The sequence below is a fragment of the Sciurus vulgaris genome (genome assembly GCF_902686455.1).
Source record: "Sciurus vulgaris genome assembly, chromosome: 14".
Lineage (NCBI taxonomy): Eukaryota > Metazoa > Chordata > Mammalia > Rodentia > Sciuridae > Sciurus > Sciurus vulgaris.
Genome location: NC_136475.1, coordinates 48456191 through 48477578, shown reverse-complemented (window position 1 = coordinate 48477578; position 21388 = coordinate 48456191).

The window sequence follows — 21388 nt, the reverse complement described above, 5'->3', positions numbered from 1 at the left end:
TTATATTGGGAAACACTTTTGTATACAGATGATGTTTTTGTCTCCACTTTATAGACATGGAAATGGAGGTCCAGGGAGGTTAAATGTATTGCAGGGACAGCAGAGGTAGTTAATGGGAGAACTGAGGCTGGGAGTGCTTCTGGGCTCCTGGTACTTTTTCCACAACATCTGCTTCTGATGATGGAATCCCATCTGTTATATGCTGAGGGGAAGAGGTGTGAGAAAAATAACTAGAGGATGTATCAATCACCCAGCAAAATATTTATGAAGGACTTCATTCAGATATTAGGGGAGTCACCATTGTCACCAGCCCTGAAAAATCAGAGGAGATGATGGATTATGCCAAAGAGAACATTAGCTCAGGAGGTAAAGACTACCTGGCAATGATACGCTTGTGTTAGTGTGTTTGTGCTGTAGTGAGAGAGGAAAATAAAGGACAGTTTTATGGGGAATGAAAGTAAGATATGCCTTGTTATTAAAGAAAAAATGTGGAAAAGTCTCTGAAACATGGTTCTGGGATCTGCCAGCATGCAAATCACCTAACAGTATGCAAATGACCATACTTTAATAGTTAAATCATTTCCGTTCTCTCTGCTACTTATTTATAAATGTGGTCATTGATAACAACACCACAACATACAATTCCTCATTATAAAACACATTGGGAAGAACTCTAATATGGATGATGCAGTGGGACTATATAATCAGATTCGTAATTGAGGATGGGTGTGAAGTAGTCTAAGACAATATCATTAAGGTGCCAGAGCCTCCTTTGCACTGTGGGAGTGAGAGAACTGGGCAGAACACTGAGCCCCTCTACCTCTGCCAGTCTAGTAAAAATACAATCTGTTATCCCCGATGGCTGTAGAAGATCCGTGTTTAATAGGACAATTGCCCTGGGAGTGAAGAAGGCAGGAACTCTATAAAAATAGGCAGAACAACTTAAAGTTAGCAAAGAAAAGATAAGGAGCTCAAAAGTAGTAAATGAGATATTGCTAGTAAAAGAGGTTAAATGGAGTAAGGAGGTCTTTTATAAATGCATCAAGGAAAAAAAGTGATCCTCAAGAGAAAAAAGACCAGTGAATAAATGAGAAGAGGAGGGCGTGAAATTAATGATGGCTGAGGTATTGACCTCCTGCTTTAAGTTAGTTTTTAAGAGGAAAAATGAGAAGAAAATTTGGACAGCTGGAAGGCAATAATGACTTTTAAAAATAGGTATCGACAAAGAAGATGAGGGAAAACTTAGGAAAAAATTAAACATAGTGGCGTATACAGATTGTAAGTTTCAGATAGTATGCTTTCTAGGGAATTAGATTCCTTGCCTTCTAACTATGCATAGACATGGAAGAAGGACAATACAGACTAGAGATACCAGAAATTCTTCAAAATAAATTTGTTCCATATAACAATAAAATAATGGTTGTGGAAGTTTGGGGTGACAAACAGAGGTCAGGCTCTCTTAAGTGTTATGGAAATTTTGGACATATTTTGTTCTGCTTATGTGGCAGTTACAGTTTTTAGAAAACTGGGGAAAACTTTCCTCATTTATTCAATTTAGGAAATAAACTGGATACGCTATACAACTGATATTATTGAGTGGTCTTTAAAAGTACAAACATATCATTATTTTAAAGAAAAAATAATCAGAAACATGATACAGTGCCTAAACATAGCAGAACATTAAATATGATGTGTACAATGGAAAAAAAGTCATCTGAAAGAAAGTTTTAGATCCTAATGAAATTTCCTGGTTCAATGTTTTCTCTTCTTCTCACACATCCCTCTTGAGTAACTATACTCTGCAAGGATCCCTGCTGTGCCTGCCCTCAAGCAGATTATAATCAGTCATGAGCTGCATTCAGACTTGTGGTTCATTGCCAGTGGAGCACCACAGAACCCAGAGCCTAAGTGCAGGGAGGGTGAGACGAGTCTGAGGTTCCATGCAGAGGCATATGGCAGAGGTGAGGCTATGCCTCCTCCCAGAAGAATGTGTGCAACCAAGTACAGAGAACATTCCAGAGTGCACAACAGTTAGTCCTGTGGTGGAGAGGCTGATGTGTGAATCTGTACCAAGGGATGATAAACATCTTTTCTTGGGGAGCAGAAAGTTAGAAGTCACAACAGGGTGCAAATGTGATATGATAGGGTTGTTTGGGGATCTGAAAATCTGGACACAAATCAATACTTTGTCTTTGGAGAAAGTCATTTTCCCTCTGTAATGCTTGCAGTTTTTATTTGTAAAGTGGGATTCATTCCTGCATGGGCCATCCTGTGAGGTTCTGGCAGACAGTACATGTGTGGTTGAAGTGACCCTATGATCACACCATTGTTTTCATAGGATAGACACCTATAGAACTTCTTGAATAGTACTCTCATGCCATCTGGTTCCCTGGCACATTGCAATTAGGCATTTTTCTGTTCCTAATGTTTTTAATATTCCTTTCCAGCTGTTAAAAGCAATTTAGTGTTGTCTACTAACTTTTGATACTTTACAATCATCCATGGGGTAGGAGGAGAACCTGCTTCCCAGTAAGATGGTGACTTTGCTCTGAAGATAGGGAATTTGTGCTGAGAAAGGGAGAGATTCCATCCATCCAAGGAATGACAGAGACTATTTCTGACTGGAATAGTGACAGATTGTGAGCAAGAAGTGTGTAAACAGCTAATTCTCTTATATAAAACAGACCCCAAATGCCATAAAGGACATCAGGTCTTTGCACTAAAGAGTAGTTTATGAGCACTGTTGTGGGAGGCAGGGAGGATATGCAGGAAGAAAGGACAAGGAAGGAAAGAAGTGAACAAAGGATGGAGGGTGGCAGAAAAGAGCCAAGAAAAAATTAAGAACACAGGAACTCATGTTTTTTAAAGAACCTAGAATTTTCAGTAAAACCTTTATGCATAGGATATTCTCTTTGAAGTCTTTAATGTCTTACTTTCCAAACCCAAGAACTTAGTCCTAAATTCTGGAAAACCAAGATAGTATATGTGCCAGTGTGCCTATGAGCAGGACTGATATCTAACAAATACTGGTAAAAAGTGACTCTTAGTTGGAACCAGAGTCATTAAGAATAAGTGATCTTATTTTTTCTTTTCTGGTTATTAAATACTATTTTTTAAAGAGTATTTTCATCTTTTCAGGATATTCAAGTTAATTTATGATCCAAAGTATATGGAAATAAAATGGTGCAGAATAAACAATATTTAGAAAACAAGAAATGTGAGAATGTTAAATATAAAAACTTGTGGAAGTCAGCCAATGCTTTACTCAGAGGTGAAGTAATAGCCTTAAATATTTCATTTTCCTGAAAAAATAAAGAAAAGATAACTACAAATGAACTAAAAACAAAACTCTGGAAATTAAATGAACATAAATTCAAGAAGAAGAAAATAATGAAAATAAAATCAAAAATAGAAGAATAAGAAATCTAAAAATAGTAAAAGTAATATCAATCTCTAGCTATTAGGGAAAACATTTTTAAAATTTTATTGTAATATACATACATAATAAATTATAATTATTTGTTATTACATCTACATCTCATGTACCAAAAATTATTCATTTAATTAATTATTTTATTAATTGATAAAACCTTGTCATTCATAACATAGGGGGACATAGGTAAATTAGAAATGGAAGCATAGTTTTAGAATATATTCAGGATAATAAAAATTGCAAGGGGGTTTTGAAGTTATGTTACAAAATTGAAAAGCTCATTACAATGAAAATACTTTGGAAAAAGTATAAACTAACAAAATGATTTGAGAATATTATAAAGAAATAAACTAAAGTAGCAGCCAAATATGAAATGACTTAATTAACTGACTAATGAAATAAGATTTTAAAACATGATTAAAGTGGTAAAACAAATCCTGGGATCTTCGAAGCTCAAGTTTTAAATTATTTCTAAATATAAATAAAATAAAAACTGCCTAATGTATTTTATGTTAATATTACTATAATATGAAAAAGTGGAAAAAGGTAATGCATAATTAAAAATCTATAGCTTTCCATAAAAATATAGACACAGAAATTTAAAATAAAATAATTTAACTATTTGTAACATGATTGGTCAGTTGGGGAGGTCCAGGATGTAGTTGGGAATGGGGTGAAGAAGTCTTTGCATTTCTTCTTCATCAGAGTGGGGGACTCACTGCTGGAAAAGTGACAGACGAGGAGAATAACTTCATTCAATTCTGACAGGGTAAAAGATTATAGAAATGTAGATAGAATATGTTTTCAAGAAATGATTCTCCATAATTTTGTTCCAATATAGGAACAGGAATTAAAGTCAAGAAATACACTGTATTTTTTATTGCTTATACTATTTTCAAAGTGAGCATTTACTTCATAGAATAATTATAAATCAGCATTCTGTATTAAATTACTAATCGAATCAGGCAAGTGCTAGGCAAACACATGGTTCAATGAGATGAAAAATAGTTGCCATAAACCTCAGGCATAGTGGGTATCTCTTGTTCATCTTTTAACAACCTTTGTATAGAACCCATTTAAAAGCATGTTCTCCCTCCCTCTTTCTCCCCTGTCCCTTCTCCCTGTCCATTCTCCCTCTCGTTTCCCTTTCCATTTCTTTCCCCACCCTATTATTTGTATGGCTTTGGAAGATTGGCAAGCAGGGTCTTTGTCCAAAAAAACCATCGTGACACCCTCTTAGAGAAGGAAAAGCTGCCTTTAAGCGCCATCCTTAATTTATGGGTAAGAGCTGCTACTGTACCTGTGTGAAGTCCCCATGAGAGTTTACTAAATGTGTCTCTGCCAATACCAATGACCGAAAGAGACCTTCCATTAACTTCTGAATTAGCCAAATGGGACAGAGCTTAATCTAATATGCGTTATTTCATTTTCTAGGTTACTTGTTTTAAAGGAAATAAAGTATACTCATAGGCTGTCTAAAGCCATCCTGGGAGATGTGCATGGAAGGACTCCCTCTAAACAGTACTGGCTTCTGACAAAGCTGGGTGCCTGCCTGAGGGCCCAATTTAGCTTGGTGGATGCCTTTCTCACAGTAGGCAAAGCGAACCCTGACACCAAAGAGCTTTGAGAGAAAATGCACGTTAGTGAAAACGATGAGTGCTTTCAGGCACGGTTAGATTGCTGTGGACAGAAGGGCTTTTTCTTCCACCTGTATCTCTGTTGGTACCTACTTGAAATTTGCTTGGAGGAGGTGAGGCACTCCTCACAGTGACCAGAATCTTCTCTTTGTCCTGGTATAACCAGCATTATGAGCTGTCTAGCCATTAGGAGAAGGAGATTGGGAATTGACGGACCGAAGCTGAAACCATCTGAGGAGTCAGAGTCGCCCAGTGAGAAGGGAGCCTGACTCTCTGCTGGGAACTGAGTTTCTCAGCTCTGTTATTAATTAGCTGGATAACGTTAGCTATGCCTCCCTCTGTGCCTCAGTATCTTTTTCTGTCAAATGGAGATAATAATATTTACTTAACAGTTTCCAGGATTCTCATATTAATCACACGAGATAATGAATATGAAAATGTTCTGCAAACTATGAGGCAGGAACACAAATTTAAGTTCTTCTGAGTGTGATATAGCATATGGAATGGTCCAACAGGTTACTGAGATCTTGTAGGTATCTTGGCAGTATCTTCTTAGCTCTCTAGGATTTTCGTGAAAGCAAAATTTGCTAAATAGAGCTAGATACAAGCAGCTCTCTCTCTCTCTCTTTTTATAGCTATTCTTCCCAACTGCCAGCCCTATTCATGGGACTCAGGAATGTGCCAAGGTTAGACGGCTCAGACATAGGGTGTGAGCCATAACTTCTAAATCAGTTTTGGAAGGATGCCAGAGCATCAGTTTAGAAAAGTGATTGGAGTGTCTTCCTGAGGACAAAGAATTACTTGGAGAGTCTATCTTTCAAGAACGTGTTATTGAAACTTGGAAAAAAGAGTTTTAAAATGTGAGAACACTAGTATTAAAGGCACTCTAAACCAATTACAGTGTATTTACTTGGATTTCAATGGGGGGATACCCTTTTCATTATTCGCAAGCCTTAAGAACATTAGAAGTACTTCACTGAAGACAATATAATATCCAAATATGAAGTAGGCTGTTGTTTGTCCATTTAATCCACATTCTTGCTTTTACCTGCTTCACGAAGACAGAAGAGCTCTTCTATGTTTTTAGAATGCACAATGTACACTGAACAGACAGTGTACTTTTGGATAGTTAGCACCTTTTATCCTCTGAAGAAACATTGTACTTACCCTACCCTACGGTTCCACAGAGATGCTATGTCTGAATAGGAGCCATGATAGGGACAGATCTAGACCCCCCTGAACCCATAGTCCAGAAAGGCCTAGTCATTTCAAAGTGGTTAAGCTCATCCTACATACTTCAAGAGAACTTCCTTAAGACCATTGATGAAGGATAGGTATAACATAGAAATCCAAGGGAGGCTTATGTTTACCATATGTCCAATGTTTTAAAGATCTGTTGCCTACAAGGCATTTGTTACCTTCCATTAATACAAAGACTGTTAGCCAAAGGATGGTGGCTAAACAGAGAGAGAATGTCTACTTAGCCCTGGCAGCTTCTCTGTGTGGGTCTAATGTGAGTCAGGAACCTGGTTATGCATTGGTGAGTCCACATGCACATCAAAGTTCTTCTGTTTCTCCATGCCAGCTGCAAGGGCCCAGTCTGTATGGGCATTTTCTTTGACCCTATTTTAGTTCCATTTCTCTGTTGTGAAAGACTTCCACTTGGACAGGGCATGGCAATATATCATATTCATAGAATGATTCATGCTGCTGTCTTATGCCAGCTTCATGAGCCTTGCATGTCACAGTGGTGCTCATCCATACTTGACTCTGAGTCTCAGTACCAAGCCTTCTGAACTGTACATTCTAGACTGGCTGCCTAGAGACCACAATCAGTCTGAGCAAGCCTCCTCCAGGACTTCTGAGACTCTTCTGATTCTCTTTCTCTCACTGACCACCTCTTAGTGCGATTCCAAAAACTGAAAGTTCATCATATTTGTATTTAGGTATATTTGTATTTTATTCCTACCTCAGTCATAACTATCTCAGTAATTTTAAACCAGTTACTTCACACCTTTGCAGCAAGATACCTCCCTGTCTTCTCAGGCAGGAAGAGTCACTGCTATCATATGCAGATTCCCTAATTATAATGACTTACACACAGATAGGCAGAGAATCTAAGTTGGTTTCAAGTCGGTAGGCAGATGATGTTCTGCCAAGATATTCAAAGGTCTTGATTGACAGATGCTCTCCCCTCAGCAACTTGTGGTTTCCTAAGTCACGAGGCACCAGTGGTTCCAGGTTATAGACAAGAAAAGCATGCAGAGGGAATGTGCACCCTCTTCCTAAAAGCTCTGGCTTGGAGGGGGCACCATCATTCCCTCTCACAATCTGTTGACAAACACTAGTCTAGTGATAAAGCCGTGCAAGAGAGGGATGAGAGACTGGAAAAGCTACCCAGCCCAAGCTCCAACATATGGAAAGAAACAGGAATTTTGGTATGTAGATGCCACTGCCACATACTGGGGTACTTGGGCTACTATTAAATGTGATAGTTATGTGTTGGTTTTGAATTATCTGCCACTTACTAGTTTTGTGATGATATATAAGTAATTTGAACCATTTTTACTTCAGTTCCTTCATCTTTAACTGGAGACAGTTTTGTTGCTACTGAATTGGACTATTTTGAAGACCGAATGAATTAAGTCATTGGGACAGAATATGACACCTCTGACTACTCAGTGGATGTTAGTGGTTTTTATTTTCTTAGTCAACCCACTTTGAGTTCCTGTTAAGACTCAAGATTGAAGCTTATGATAGAATAGGGCATTTATTCCTTTTGTGGTAGCTTTTTAAAACAGGGTGCTTCTATGCTTAATAGTGGCTTTAATGATTAGAGTTCCTCTTTCTTGGGGTCATAAACAATCTGAGATTTCAAAAACAGATTCAGGAAAGAGATAGAAGCAGGGTGAGGAGGACTAGAGAGACTTATTGGCATGGCTAAATCTCTTAGAACTGGGTTGCAGTGGAATCCTTTCTGTCCAGTCTTCCTACTTTCTCTCTCTTTCACAAGGCTACACACATACTCTCTCTGCCCTCTCCATCTCCCTCCCCTTCATCCTTCTGGACATTTTCATTACTAAGTCTTTTCGCATCAGCTCACTGAAACTAACATACAAAATAAATATTTCCACATATATTCAACATAAAACAAAGATCTCTCCATTGTCCTTACTCAAACAACAAGAAAACCACTCCCCGGTTTTATAGAACTTTATTTAAAGCTGATGCAGACAGTTCATTTATGCTGGCCATGGCCAAACTAGTGTGTCACTTAGTGCTATCTTCTCCAGAGTACAGCCAATAAAATAAGTGCAAGTAAGAAGGTATAACAGGCCAGATAGCTGGAGTCAATGCTTCTAGAACATAAAACATGTAGCTTGGGTCAAATAGTGCCTAAGAGAGCAGCAAAGAGATGTGATGGAAGAGCTTACTGAGGGTTCCTGTGTCAATATGTTTTGAGGATTGGCAAGTGAGTATCTCCTGAGCTCCATGACAGGTGCTGGGACTGTATAGTCAAGGCTCACTTCCTGTCCTGAGCGCTCCTAGGATGGCCGGAAATGGATGATGAAACAGGTAGTTACAATTCCATCTGATGGGCACCAGAATAGAAGTTAAATCCTGGGAAAGTGCCAAGGAAGTGCAGGAAAGAGTCCTTTATAAAGGACAGATTAGAGAAGGCCATCTACAAAAGGTGAAAATTTCAGAGGTAACAACATTGCCCAGATGCAGAGGGGAGGGAAACTGTAAAAGCAGCTGGAGTCTGGATTTAAGGGATCCATGTGTACTCTGCCTCTGGGGCCTGTGGAGGTAGTTGGGCCTGGTAGTCAGGAGCTACCTCTTTATGCAGAGTGAAAACTCTGATAACTTTCATAATATTAAGGGGTTGAAGCCACCATAAGGGCTCACAGAGCACATTGCTCTTGTCATCAAGAATATTGGTGTGTTCCAAACATCTGTAAATTCTCTGACCACCCAGTATGTATTCATTAGCAATGGCTTAATAAAAATTATTCAAAATAGAGAAATTAAAAATATAATTTTCAACTTTCAATTAACACCTCTTAGTGACACAGTTGGCTACTTTCATATATTTGTTCTGAAAATATATCCATTAAGCTTTAAGGAATGAGATGCAGGCATTAGCACTTTAGACTTTGTTAATGGTTTTGACATACCACTAACCTTTAAAAAAAAATAAAATAAGACCATGCATTCAGTCACGTCTCTTTTAGCTTTATCATTTGCTTTGGTTGAATGTATTACCTCCCAAATTCATGTGTTAGAAACCTAATCCCCAGGGCTGGGGAGATAGCAAGCACTCCCCAGTGGGTTCGATCCCCAGTACTGAAAAAAAAAAAAAAAAAAAAAAAAAAAAAAAAAAAAAAAGAAAAAAAGAAAAAAGAAAAAAGAAAGAAAGAAACCTAATTCCCAAACTTTTGCTTTAGTGGTATTTGGAGGTGGGGACCTTGGTATGTAATTAGGATTAGATAAGGTCATGAGGGTGGGGACCCCATGATGGTATTAGTGGCTTTATAAGAAGAGGAGACACTTGAATTAGCATGCTTACTCTGTCTCGCAATGTGATGCCCTCTACCAGATTGTGTTTACTGAGGGTTCCTGTGTCAATATGTTTTAAGGAGTGGCAAGTGAGTGTCTGCTGAGCTCCATGACAGGTGCTGGGACTGTATAGATAAGGCTCACTTCCTGTCCTGAGTGCTCATAGGATGGCCAGAAATGGATGATGAAACAGCAAGAAGGCCCTCAAGAGATGCCAAGAAAATGTTGGCACCATGCCCTTGGACTTCCCAGCTTCCAGAATCATGAGGAAAATAAACTTCTATTCTTTATAAATTAGTCTCAGCTATTTTGTTATAGCAACAGAAAATCAACAAATTCACTAACATATATTGGAGAGTCCTGCTTCTTGCTTATACTTTTGGTCTTGGTCACTTACCTTCTTCCAACTTCTTAGTCTGCCTTCCTCCTAACAAGCTCTGAACAGATGGTTTCCAGCTTTGGTGCCCTCGGGTGTGAAAGGGCTCTTTGCTCTGTCTGTGCTTATGCCAACTAAATTGACCACACTTGGCCTTCACCTTTTGAAACCTCCATTTTCAGTGGAACATGGGCTATGTGGACACTTGAACCAGGATGATCTTCTTACTTCATGGACATGCCTTTTCCACAGTACTGCTCCTGAAAACAGCCTGCCCCATCCTGGTGCTATCAATATCTTAACTCATGGTTCCAAGTAGAGCTAAGAACTCCAAGTTGCCTACTTCTCATTGACTTTAGTTGCATTTATGACTGCTTGTGGTGTTTTTGGGTAAACTGACCCAAGTTAGCTTTTCTAGTACCTTGTAGGAATTGGCAGTTGTGGAAATGCCTTCAATGGAGGGCTCCCATCCTTCAAGTTAAACCAACCTCATCCTGCAAACCCCAAAGTAGGAAAAGCTCCTTTTCCTGGTCAAAATCAGAGATGTTGGGTTTATCTGTGATATGCTTTTAAATAGCAGGTGCCTTTTACTTTTGCTCAGCTTTTCCTGAGAGTGCACCATCTTAGGGAAAGCAAGTCAAACCTGTGTGGTTTCTGAAGGGCCTGGGTCTTGTTCCTTCTACTGCTGCTTCATTTTGCCACTGCTGAACATAAATGTGTTTAAAGACATTCCACACTCAAGGAGTATTTTATTTAAAGCTAATTGGACACAAATAGTTTTAATTTGGGTTATGATCCAAGTGAGGCTGTAAATGCACTATTATTTTAAGCCAAATCTATCTAAGGTGGCCCCACCAAATTTTTTGCTACCATTGAAGAGCATGCTCCTTCTCACCCTTTTAGATTCTGCTAGCACAGAGATTCTTTAAAAAACAGGTAGGCTTCTCCCATCTATGTGGCTCTTCTTTGTCTGCCTGGTGCTGTTGGAGGGCAAAGGGCATTTGAAAGCATTGGTCTTCACATAATGCTACCACCTGGCTCTAAGCTTCTTCCATCACCACATGAAAGTTGCAGTTAAAAAACATACATCAAAGAGCGAGTCCCATTGAAAAGGCGCGCGCTGCCTGCTGAGCTGGCATTCACCGCCGGGGCTTTTGTTTCAGTGGCCACTCTGACTCTCCTCCACCTAGCTTCCTGTTAACTCTGGTGTGGGTTCTGACTTGCTCTTGATGATATTGGAGTGTGTGTTTGTGGCGCTCACTTTTAATCAGTGCATTTGAGTTTCTGAAGCAAGAACTTCTTTCTCCAGCAGGTTGAAACTTTTGAATGGAAACTTCAGGTCTGACCAGATTTATGCTTAGTCCTGGGGATGTTTTAAATCTGGTCCCCAAACCTACCACACATTTCAGGAAGGGCAGTTTGGGTGGTTTTTTTTTTGTTGTTGTTGTTGTTGTTGTTTTGTTTTGTTTTTTTCCTTTATTGATTGTTGGATAAAGAGAGATGCTTCCACCAAGGATGCTTATGTACGGGTGATGAGAAGAGGCAGCATTAGCTCTGTCTGCATCCAGTTTGGTTCACTCTGTCTTCTTGACTCTTTATTTTGCCTACAGGTCACAGAGTGTGAGGGATTTACTCTTAGCTAGCCAAGCCATTGATCTGCAACTGGATAGCATCTGCTGCAAGTTCAGAAAGTTGAGAAGTGAGAATCGCTAACCCACAGAGATTTATAAGTTCAACAACTTCGCAGTTATCACTTATGAGGTTGCCTGGCCAGCCATAGCTGGTTAATAGGACATCACTTGCTTTATCTTGGCTACAGGTCCATTATTTGTAGAGAAACAATGTCCACAATTCCAAAGCTTCATTTGCCTAAATAATAGCCATAACCAACATGAGGCCCCATTGTGAATAAGTCAACAGGCCTTCTCTGAACTTGCCATCTGTCTTCTTTCCCTCTCCTCCTCACTTCATCCCAGTTGGCCTTTAGTCCTTTCTTACTCTGCAAACAAAGCAAGTTCATGAAGCTCAGGGACAAGCTACACTTCTCCAGTTCTTTCTGCAGTTCTTCTGTAGAGAGGCTGCTCCTGACTCTCAATCCCTACTCTACTCCAAGCAAAGCAGCACTTCCTTTTTATCTGTTATTATATACTGAACATTTTTGAAGAATTAATGGTTGGTGTAAGGAAAGGAATCTACTGCTAGACGGTCCTCTTGAAATCTGCCCCTTCTATTTCATGCCCTCATTTGTAGATGAGGAAATTGACTTCTGGGGTCGGGGCAGGATGTAGAACACAATACCCCAAAGTGGTGTGGCTCTGGGCATGTGGAGTATTTTTGAACTGAAGAAGACAGAAGGGCCTCAGAAGCAAGAAGGACACTAACCTTTTTCTGCCCTCCTGGCCCCCATTCTTCCTTCTCTCCTAAAGCAAGCCATAAAACCCAGAGAGGTCATTCTCTGAGCCACCTCCCCTGAAAGTAATCATAAGAGTCTCATGGGATAGGGCTCCTTCCCTACATGCAGAGAAAAGGATGAAGACACAGAAACATCAAGAAGAGTCTCACAAACCGGTCTCGTTGGATTCTCTCTTCAGTTTATTACCATTGGATCATATTCTTTTTTACCCAATTGTGTTTCTCCATAAATATCCTTCTCCCTCCCAACATCAGACTTAGCAGAAAAAAAGTTTCCTCTGGGTGTTTGGATCTTTGTTACTGAAGTTTCCTGTGACACTTAAAGCTTTGAAATAAATTTGCTATTTTTTCTCCTGCTAACTTACCCTTGTTTATGGGAGCATTGACTATGAGTCTGTGATGAGTGAGGAAAAGTTATTACCTTTTAGCTCCTGCAGTGATTATGGTTCTTAACCAGATTAGTTTGGTGAAAGAGCCATGATTAGAATCCAGATTTCCTTGAATCATCTTCCTATGAATTTTCTTTTATGTCACCTGTACAAAGTATTTGCTACCCTTGAGGCTTTTGTATTTTGAAAAGAGTCAAATTTTTTATTTATTTATTTTATCTTTTCTATACTTTTATCAGTGCATTATAGTTGTACATAATGGTGGGATTTGTTGTTATATATTCATATATGCAAACAATGTAACAATATAATTTGTCCAATATCATTCTCCAGTAGTTCCCCTTTCCTTCCCCTCCTCCCTCTTTCTGCTCCCTTTCTTCTACTCTACTAATCTCCTTTGATTTTCATGAGCTCCCCCACCAACATCAACACCTTGAAAGGAAACAAAATTTAAGTTCATGTTCAATTGCAGATGTTAGTGAACCCCTTAAACAAGCTTTAGGCCTTAAGCAATCAGATGGAGAATTCATGTGCTTGTATGTGTAATGATGACTTCAAAATCTTCCCAGAGATTGAAGTTGCAAAATATTAGCTGGCCTCTTGCTCTGTCTACAAGTGATAGCATCATTTGTGCTTCTGCTGTATTTTTGTGGCAGGAATCATAAGGTCCTCAAAGTCCCAGTTGTCTCCTTCCATAAGAACTTTAAATTGGAAGTAGCTTCTGTGTGCAGTAATTGTTATACCTCATGAGAAAATTCAGGGTATGGTCCTTTGTGAGTAATATGAATGGGCACGAACCTTTCCAGAAAACCTCCACCATATCAGATTGCACTGAGCATATGCAAAGCTCCTCTGAGATTTACACACACACACACACACACACACACACACACACACAATCCCACCACCTAAATCTTATTTGAATTCCTTTCCTCATTTCTGCACCAGTCTTCATTCCTTTAGTGATACCTCTATGATGAAAGGAGTCATTTACACTTTTGGGTGGTAGTGCTAGCAAAAATGACCAGTTTCTGTGGAAGAAAAAGTACCATTATAATTGAAACTGGATACTAAGACTACCTTGTAGAAAAATGCTGCATTATTGAGAAATTGAGATGTTTCTTTGAGAATTTTGTTGCTATTCTTAAGGTAGATTGTGCATATAATGATCTTGCTGTATATTCATTTAAGGCTTAATCAATTTACACAGTATTATGAAATACATTATTTTGTTGAATTCTCAAAGTCAAACTGCCAAGTAGCTGGGGCAAGTGGAAACAGATGCTAAAGGTCAGAGAGGTAGAATCACTTTTCAGGACAGGAACTTATGACTCCTGACCACCAAGTTCCATATACTTGGAAGCAGTCATATGGGACGTAGATACATAGTCCTCCCTCAGTATTCAGGGCAGCTGGTTCCAGGATGTCCCCACAGATGCCAAAATGCACAGATGATGCTCAATTCTTTTTTATACAAAGGTATAATATTTGCATACACAAATCCTCCTGTATACTTTATATTTAGATTACTTGTAATGCCTAATACAATGTAAGTGCTATATAAATAGTTGTATTGTTTAGGAAATAGTGACAAGAAAAAAGCCTGTACATGTTTAGTGTAGATGCAGTTTTTCTTTGAATATTTTTGAACAGTAACTAGTTGAATCTGCAGATTTGGAGGGCCAACTGAACTTGTTAGTAGTTCCCAGGAAGCTATGAGTATTGCACTAGTCTCAGTGTCCAGGAGGAGGCAATAGATAAGTCAGCTTTCCTTCTTCCATAGAGTTAACCAACACTGTCACTTCACAGTCCCTTCCTCTCATTATTTGTGTACCATTTCGCCTCTACTTCCACCCTACCTTTCCTATTTTTCTGACCTTCCACATCGTTAACTCTTGATTTTGGAGTGGAGGGATTGTACATCCTTTGGGGACTGATGCTGATACATAAATTTTGCCTCATAGTTTATCTTTATCCCTTCATTCAGAAATATTTAATCCGCTTCCACCATGCACCAGACACTACATAGCAGGATGTAGATCTAGTGATGAATAAAATAGACACTGTTTTCATGGAGCTTATAGTCCTGAGGTGGAGCAGATATCCTGTCACTCAAGTGTTTTGCTTACAAGCAATAGAATATAAAATTGTTTAACTATAGCAGAAAAGAAATTTACAATTGCTCTCAGAAATCATGTGAAATGTTATAGCCATGTTCAAGTTCAGACATAGGCAAGATCTAAAGGAGGCTAGGTAGTAGGACAATATAGCCAAGGCCTGCTGTAGAAACAGTCTGGGTAATGCCTGCTAACTGCCATTGCTGTTCTGGATATTTGGTGACATTACAGCCCCACTCTCAAGGCTGTCACCCTGATTAATTTCTCAATCATCCTTGAGCTTTTATTTCTTAAACATCTAAAATCTTGAATAGGAATGTTAGATTGTCTGAACATACCTCTATCTGCTAACAGTATGGAAAGAGGTATCTGGGCCATGTGCCCTCTGTTGTGGAGGGAAGGCTCTTCTTTGCAACAACACTCCCTGATCTTCTCCCTTGAGCACTGTGTTCTTTTACAATAGTGAAGGATCATGCAAATCAAGATAAGAGTTTTAAAATATTATACCAAGTGCAATGGGAAACCACCAAAATGCTTTAACATACAGTGTGATACAGATCAGTTCACATTTGCAAAATACATTTTAGTGGCATTATAGAAAGTCTAAAACATAAACCTGACAGCAACATGCTTTCCACAAAAAAATTTGAACTAAACTTTAATTATATTTGAATTCTAATTTTTCATTAAAGTAATATATGCATATTTTATTGATTTATTGTAAGGAATATTATACAGTATAACAACCCCCAACTCTCAGTGACTTATTTTATTTCCTACCTACATACAGTCCAATGTTGATGTTGCTTGCTTGTTAACAAGGAGTCTTCAATATGGTCCCTTAGGGATACAGGATCTTTGTATCTGGTTTAGCCACTATCTCTTTTGACCTTGGTTTCTTCTGTTAGAAACATGGTATTTGGCCAATGGTCAGAAAAAGAGATAAGGTAAAAGATCATGTGATAAATTATTTATGGATCATGCCTAGAAATTATTTTTTCACTTCCTCTCACATTCCATTGACTAGGATCCAGTCACATGGCCATCCAACTGCAAAGGAGGATGGGAAATGTGGTCTTTGTGTCCAGAAAGTAAAGAGAACAGTTTTTAATGGACACATAGCAATCTATGGCATATAAATAGCTTTAAAATGTATAGGCATAGAAGGTTTATTATGAAAATTAAGTAAGATAAATTCTTACTCCTATTCCCTTCTCAGTCCTCCAAGTAAATCACCTCTGCCTCTTTTGAGAATGTGAGATACCATGACCCTACACTTAGCTCTATGCAACATATTTGTTGTGGAGCAGAAGTGATTATTAAATTTCATAATTGTTAAAGTAACAAGGATCCAGATTTCAGTGAACTGTTCCACCTATCAGTTGAGTGGGAGCATCAAGGTATCCCAATCACTGTAGAACAAGGTTTCTCAATCTCAACACTGTTCACATTTTGGCCAGGATAATTCTTTGTCGTTAGGGACTGTCCTGTGTGTTCTAAGATGTGTGTCAGCATCCCTGACTTCTATTCCTTAGATGACAGTAGTTCCCCCTAATTATGACAATCAAATGTCCCTTAGAATTGCATATGTACCCTAAAGAGTAGATTGACCCCTGGTTAAGAATCATTGGCAGAGGGATTGAAACTGTGAAACCCTGAGAGAGGCAGGTAGATCCTGGTACTATGAGCCTCAGACAATGGCACCAATGAGCTTTTAGGCAAGAAATCCTCTTACCTTGAGGTGTAGGTATGAGATGAGTACATGGAAGAATAACACTGATGGATAATTGATGCCAAAGACCATGTTACATCTCTTCCACTATCACTCCACGTAAAGACCAAGGAATGTTTTTTTCCATGACACCAAACGATGCTAGCCTCATGTCTCACTCCTGTTACCACTGTTGGTCAGAACCCTGACAACACTTGAACAAAAGTTGGGAGTTTGAGGACAAAGAAACCTGGGTATCAACTTGATTTATTCACTGTAGCCCAGTCTATCTTGTTTTTTCCTGAAGTGCAGCCCCCTGGTGGATAAAGATTTACTCTACATCTCTGATTCAGCTGCCCTGTGGAGACAGAGACATTAAAGAAGAATTAAGAATGAAGACAAGTATATTGATCTCCCTCACCAATCTCCTTCAACCGATACCTCTTAATCACAGAACAAATTGGAGTCCTAGTAAACTACTTTAATGAGCATCCTTTCTATTTCTCAGTTCACATGATTGGAAGGGAAGCTATCTTCCTGCCTCCCTACCTGCTTCCTCTTTATTTGTATTTGTGATTCACTCTCTCCTACCACATCTATATTTCATTTTATGTATACATGCATTCATAGATATTCACATTTTTATCTGTGTTTTGCTATAACACTGGAGGTTTATTATTGTAGATCATTGTGAGGTACCTGAATATTTTGCAAGACAATGAGTCTCTAGAATCTTGGTATCCGAGGAACTAATTTTGTGCAGCAAAAAGAAAAAAAAAAAAAAATGGAAAGGAAAAGAAAACAGTAACTATACATCTGGTTTCTAGACAGTATTAGGATGGCATAACTTGTTCCCGTCTGAGTGAATTCAGTAGATTTGTATTATACAGTGCCTGCTTAAAACATGTAGCCAAATCAGAGCTGTTCTTTAAATTAAAAACAAACCCCACGGCTTTCACAGCACTGTGTGCCTCATATTTGCAGCTCTGTTCAGGTGAAACAAACTCTTATCCCAAGAGGGTGGGCAGGCAGGAGAGCTCTTAGCGCACAAGCATAAATTTCTTCCTCCTTCCAAATGATATTTTATAAAATTGTAAAGGAAATTGACACCCTAAAGTGCCTGGGTAATGCCATGTCATAAACTTCCGACTGTAAATTGGAGAGCTGGGAAGGCCATGTTCTAAGCAGCCAGCTATGTACCCAGAAGCTGGGTCTGTGTTCCCAGCCCTGTTCCTGGGCTTTGTGTCACTCAAGGGAAATCAGTACTTTTGTCAGGGCCCGGATTGCCCATCTTCAAAGTGTGGATGATCTCTTCTTCGCCCCTTCGCTTTCTCTGTCCCCTCTATTCCTTAGCTGTACCTTGCATTATTGGTATTCAGAAAATAGATGAGGCAATGTTTATGGAACACTTTGAAACCCTAAGTAAAATAATCTTATGCAAGCCTAAATCGTTATCAACTGCATTGTTACCCTTATTGCTAGCATGTACATGCTGTTGTGTATTTGCAAATTACATACTGTAATTATCTGAGTACATACAGTAATTCAAGTACCATCACTAGTACTTGACATTAGTATTTCACAACAACTTGCAGGGTAATAAATGGTACTGAGATGCTTTCCCTTGACAATTGTTGATTATTTATTGGGCACACAGGATTTGTTAGACACCGTAATTAAGAGAATGTTAAACCATATCTTCTAGAGGCTTCATAATCTCTGATAGTCTCAGTCTGGCAATAGTCCTATGCTCTAAGAAGTATTCAGAATACTAAAGACTTATGAAGCACCTGGGTGCATTTCCTTCAATGCTTCCATTTTGCAGATGAAGAAACTGAGGCCCCAGGAAGATAAAGTGACTCTCCCAAAGCCAGGTAGTTAGTGAAGACGTCAGAACTTGAACCCAAGTTGCTGAGTATCCGGCTTATTGCTCTTTCCATTGCCCTGAACTACTTTGCAAGGACAGAAAAGAACAAAAAGGGGGAGAGCAGATTGTTTGGCCAGGTTGTGAGATTCCTTAGGAGTAACAACCCCTGCTTGTCAGGGGCTTAGAAGCCTCCCCAGGGTGCCATTAAAGAGTAATTCAGGTTGACAAGAAAGATTTAAATAAAAAGGTAGCCCCTTGGGTTAGAGATATTGATGGCTAGAAGACTATGGAGGTTCATCCCCAGAGAGCCACAGCATCATCTTCTCCTGTGAAGTCATATTCCTGTTCCTTTGGGGTCCAAGTAGATGGGCTCCATCTTTTACCACCTTTATCACCTTGGATGTAAATAGTAAAGATTGTCAATTTCTGCCACTTAATTGATGCTTTTATGGAACAGACATGAAAGTTGACTATTGATGATAATAGAGTTGGGTCCTGGTGGAGGACTCTGGCAGCCACATCACTGGAGTGGCTCCTACTTATGTGTGGAGACCTTTCTGGTGGACACATATTCTCCAGGAGGTCCATGGGCTGCCCTTTAATCACATTCATATTTTCTTCTTAATACTGGATTTTTTTCTGGCATAAATTACTAACATGCTATGACACTTTTAACTGTCATGGTTTGATTTTCATTAATGGCAATGCATCTCCTCTCTTATTTCTTCTAGGGAATTCTTTCCCTCTCCCTCCCAGTGAATCATTGCAAATCACTCTTACTTGAGTAGTAGATTTGAAAAGAAAGTCTGGATATTTTGGTACATACATTCATATCATTTCTAGAAACATGGATGAGTAATTGCATCGCATGACACTGAAGTATGTTGTGGTATTAAGAATACTAGGATAGAAGTCAAAGAACCGGAAAACCCATCCTGATTTACCTACCAAGGAGCTTGGTAATAAGACAACTCACTTAACATTTCAGGGCCTCACCTTTCTCTTCTGTAAAATGACAGAATTTGATTAAATCAATTCTAAAGCCCCCTCTAGTCATAAAATTATAGGAGTCTAAGTGAATTGAAAATTGATGGCACAATTTAGGAGGAAGCTTCCTGGGTTATAGAACTTCCAGAAGATAGGATTTTAATTCTTCTGTAACACATAAAATACAGCAAATGACCTAAGAGCCAGAGCCCTGAAGTATTGAAGCTTCCAAGCAATGAGAGGACAGCTTTATTTCATGCTGTACCCACACCACCTTTTTCAGAAAAACATTAAAAATATCTTCAGTCTTAGATATCGAGTGATTACATGCCCTAACATTGGACATCAAAAGCTATATCAGTGTTTCTTTTACTACAGTATGGAATCTGTGTTCTAAACCATTTAACCTCTTTCCTATGGCCCCCCAGAAGACTGTGAAGGAGAAAAGAGTTTGGAGAGGAGGCAGGGAGAAGAACCGAGAAAGGTGTTTGGTGATAAAATATCCCTTAAAAATCACTTTATCTAGTTATAACTGAAAAACAATAAAGCTGATGCTTATGTGGCTAATGGGAATCACCTTATTTTGTCATAGACATAAATAAAAACACTTCATTCTGGTGGGACTGCTCTTTGATCTGCCACACGCTTGGCAATACAGGAAATGTACCCCTTATTAATTGTGACCACATAGTATAATAGTTCATTGCAACATGCAAATACTATGCAGAGGTGTTCCCTTATTGCCCAATGCAACCACCCTAAGATCCAATTCTGTGTGCCTCCAGCCCTGAGATTTGAGGAATTAAAGCAGTTTAGGGAAGAGATGTCAAGAACCTCTCTTGTTTCCGCAAAGCCATCTTAATCATGCCTGCCTCTTTTCTTCAGGTTGATTTACATAGCAGCGTGACATTTCATCATTAAGGAAGCAGGTCCCAATCTTCTGTGTCTTTTTCTTGGCTTGTCTGGCAAGCAATTCTCTTTTGCAAGCTATGAAATCCTTAAGGAGGACTTCCTGGCAAGGGAAAAATCCTCAGTCATCCAACAGTCTCTCACTTTTCTATTTTAAATCTTGGCCATGCACATATGGTTGGGCATGTGTGTCTAAAAATTTCTTCCACATTGACTAACTTGAGCTATTTAATAGATTGTGCTGGCCGTGGGCCTCTGCAGCAAATCCTGTGATGCTCATCTCCCTCCCTTGGGAAGCAGGAGAGGGCCGCATGAATTTGCCTTTGTGCTTTCCTTGTAATCTCCCTCTCTTGCCCTGTTAGAGCATGAAAGTTAAAACCTGCTTCTTTGCTCATTTTCTTACAATTAACATCGTCCCTGCTCTCCCACTTCCAGCTGAAAAGTGAGATCTCCAAATATCTTGGTTAATGTCCCATCAACTGCACCTTCCCTGGGGCTTTGCTGGGGATGTTCTGACACATTTCTAAGGACAGGAGAACTTGAGGACATTTCTACCCCAGCTCTTTAAGGTCTGATGGTGTGTGTGTGTGTGTGTGTGTGTGTGTGTGTGTGTGTGTGTGTGTGTGTGTGTGTGTGTGAATACAATGTGTCTCGACCTTCAACTGGGAGTCCCTTATCTCCAACAGTCTGAAGCACAGGCCTGGGTCCTATTAGGTTCCCAGAATTTGAAGACAAAGCCAGCTTCTGGCAACTTTGCTTCTTCTTCCAGGTTGTAGGGAATGGGGCCAAAGGGACACAGGGGGATGGTGGAGGCATGCACCCTGAGCCGATCCCCAGCTGTGCCTCCTCCAGGCATGAAGCCCAAACCCTCATGGTGTTCTCAGCAATTTAGCAACTCAGAGAAACTGGCAAAATGATACCCTGTGATCCAAAAAGAATGGAGGCCCTGCCAGAAGGAGAATAGTTCTATCTTCCCAGAGGAGACGACTC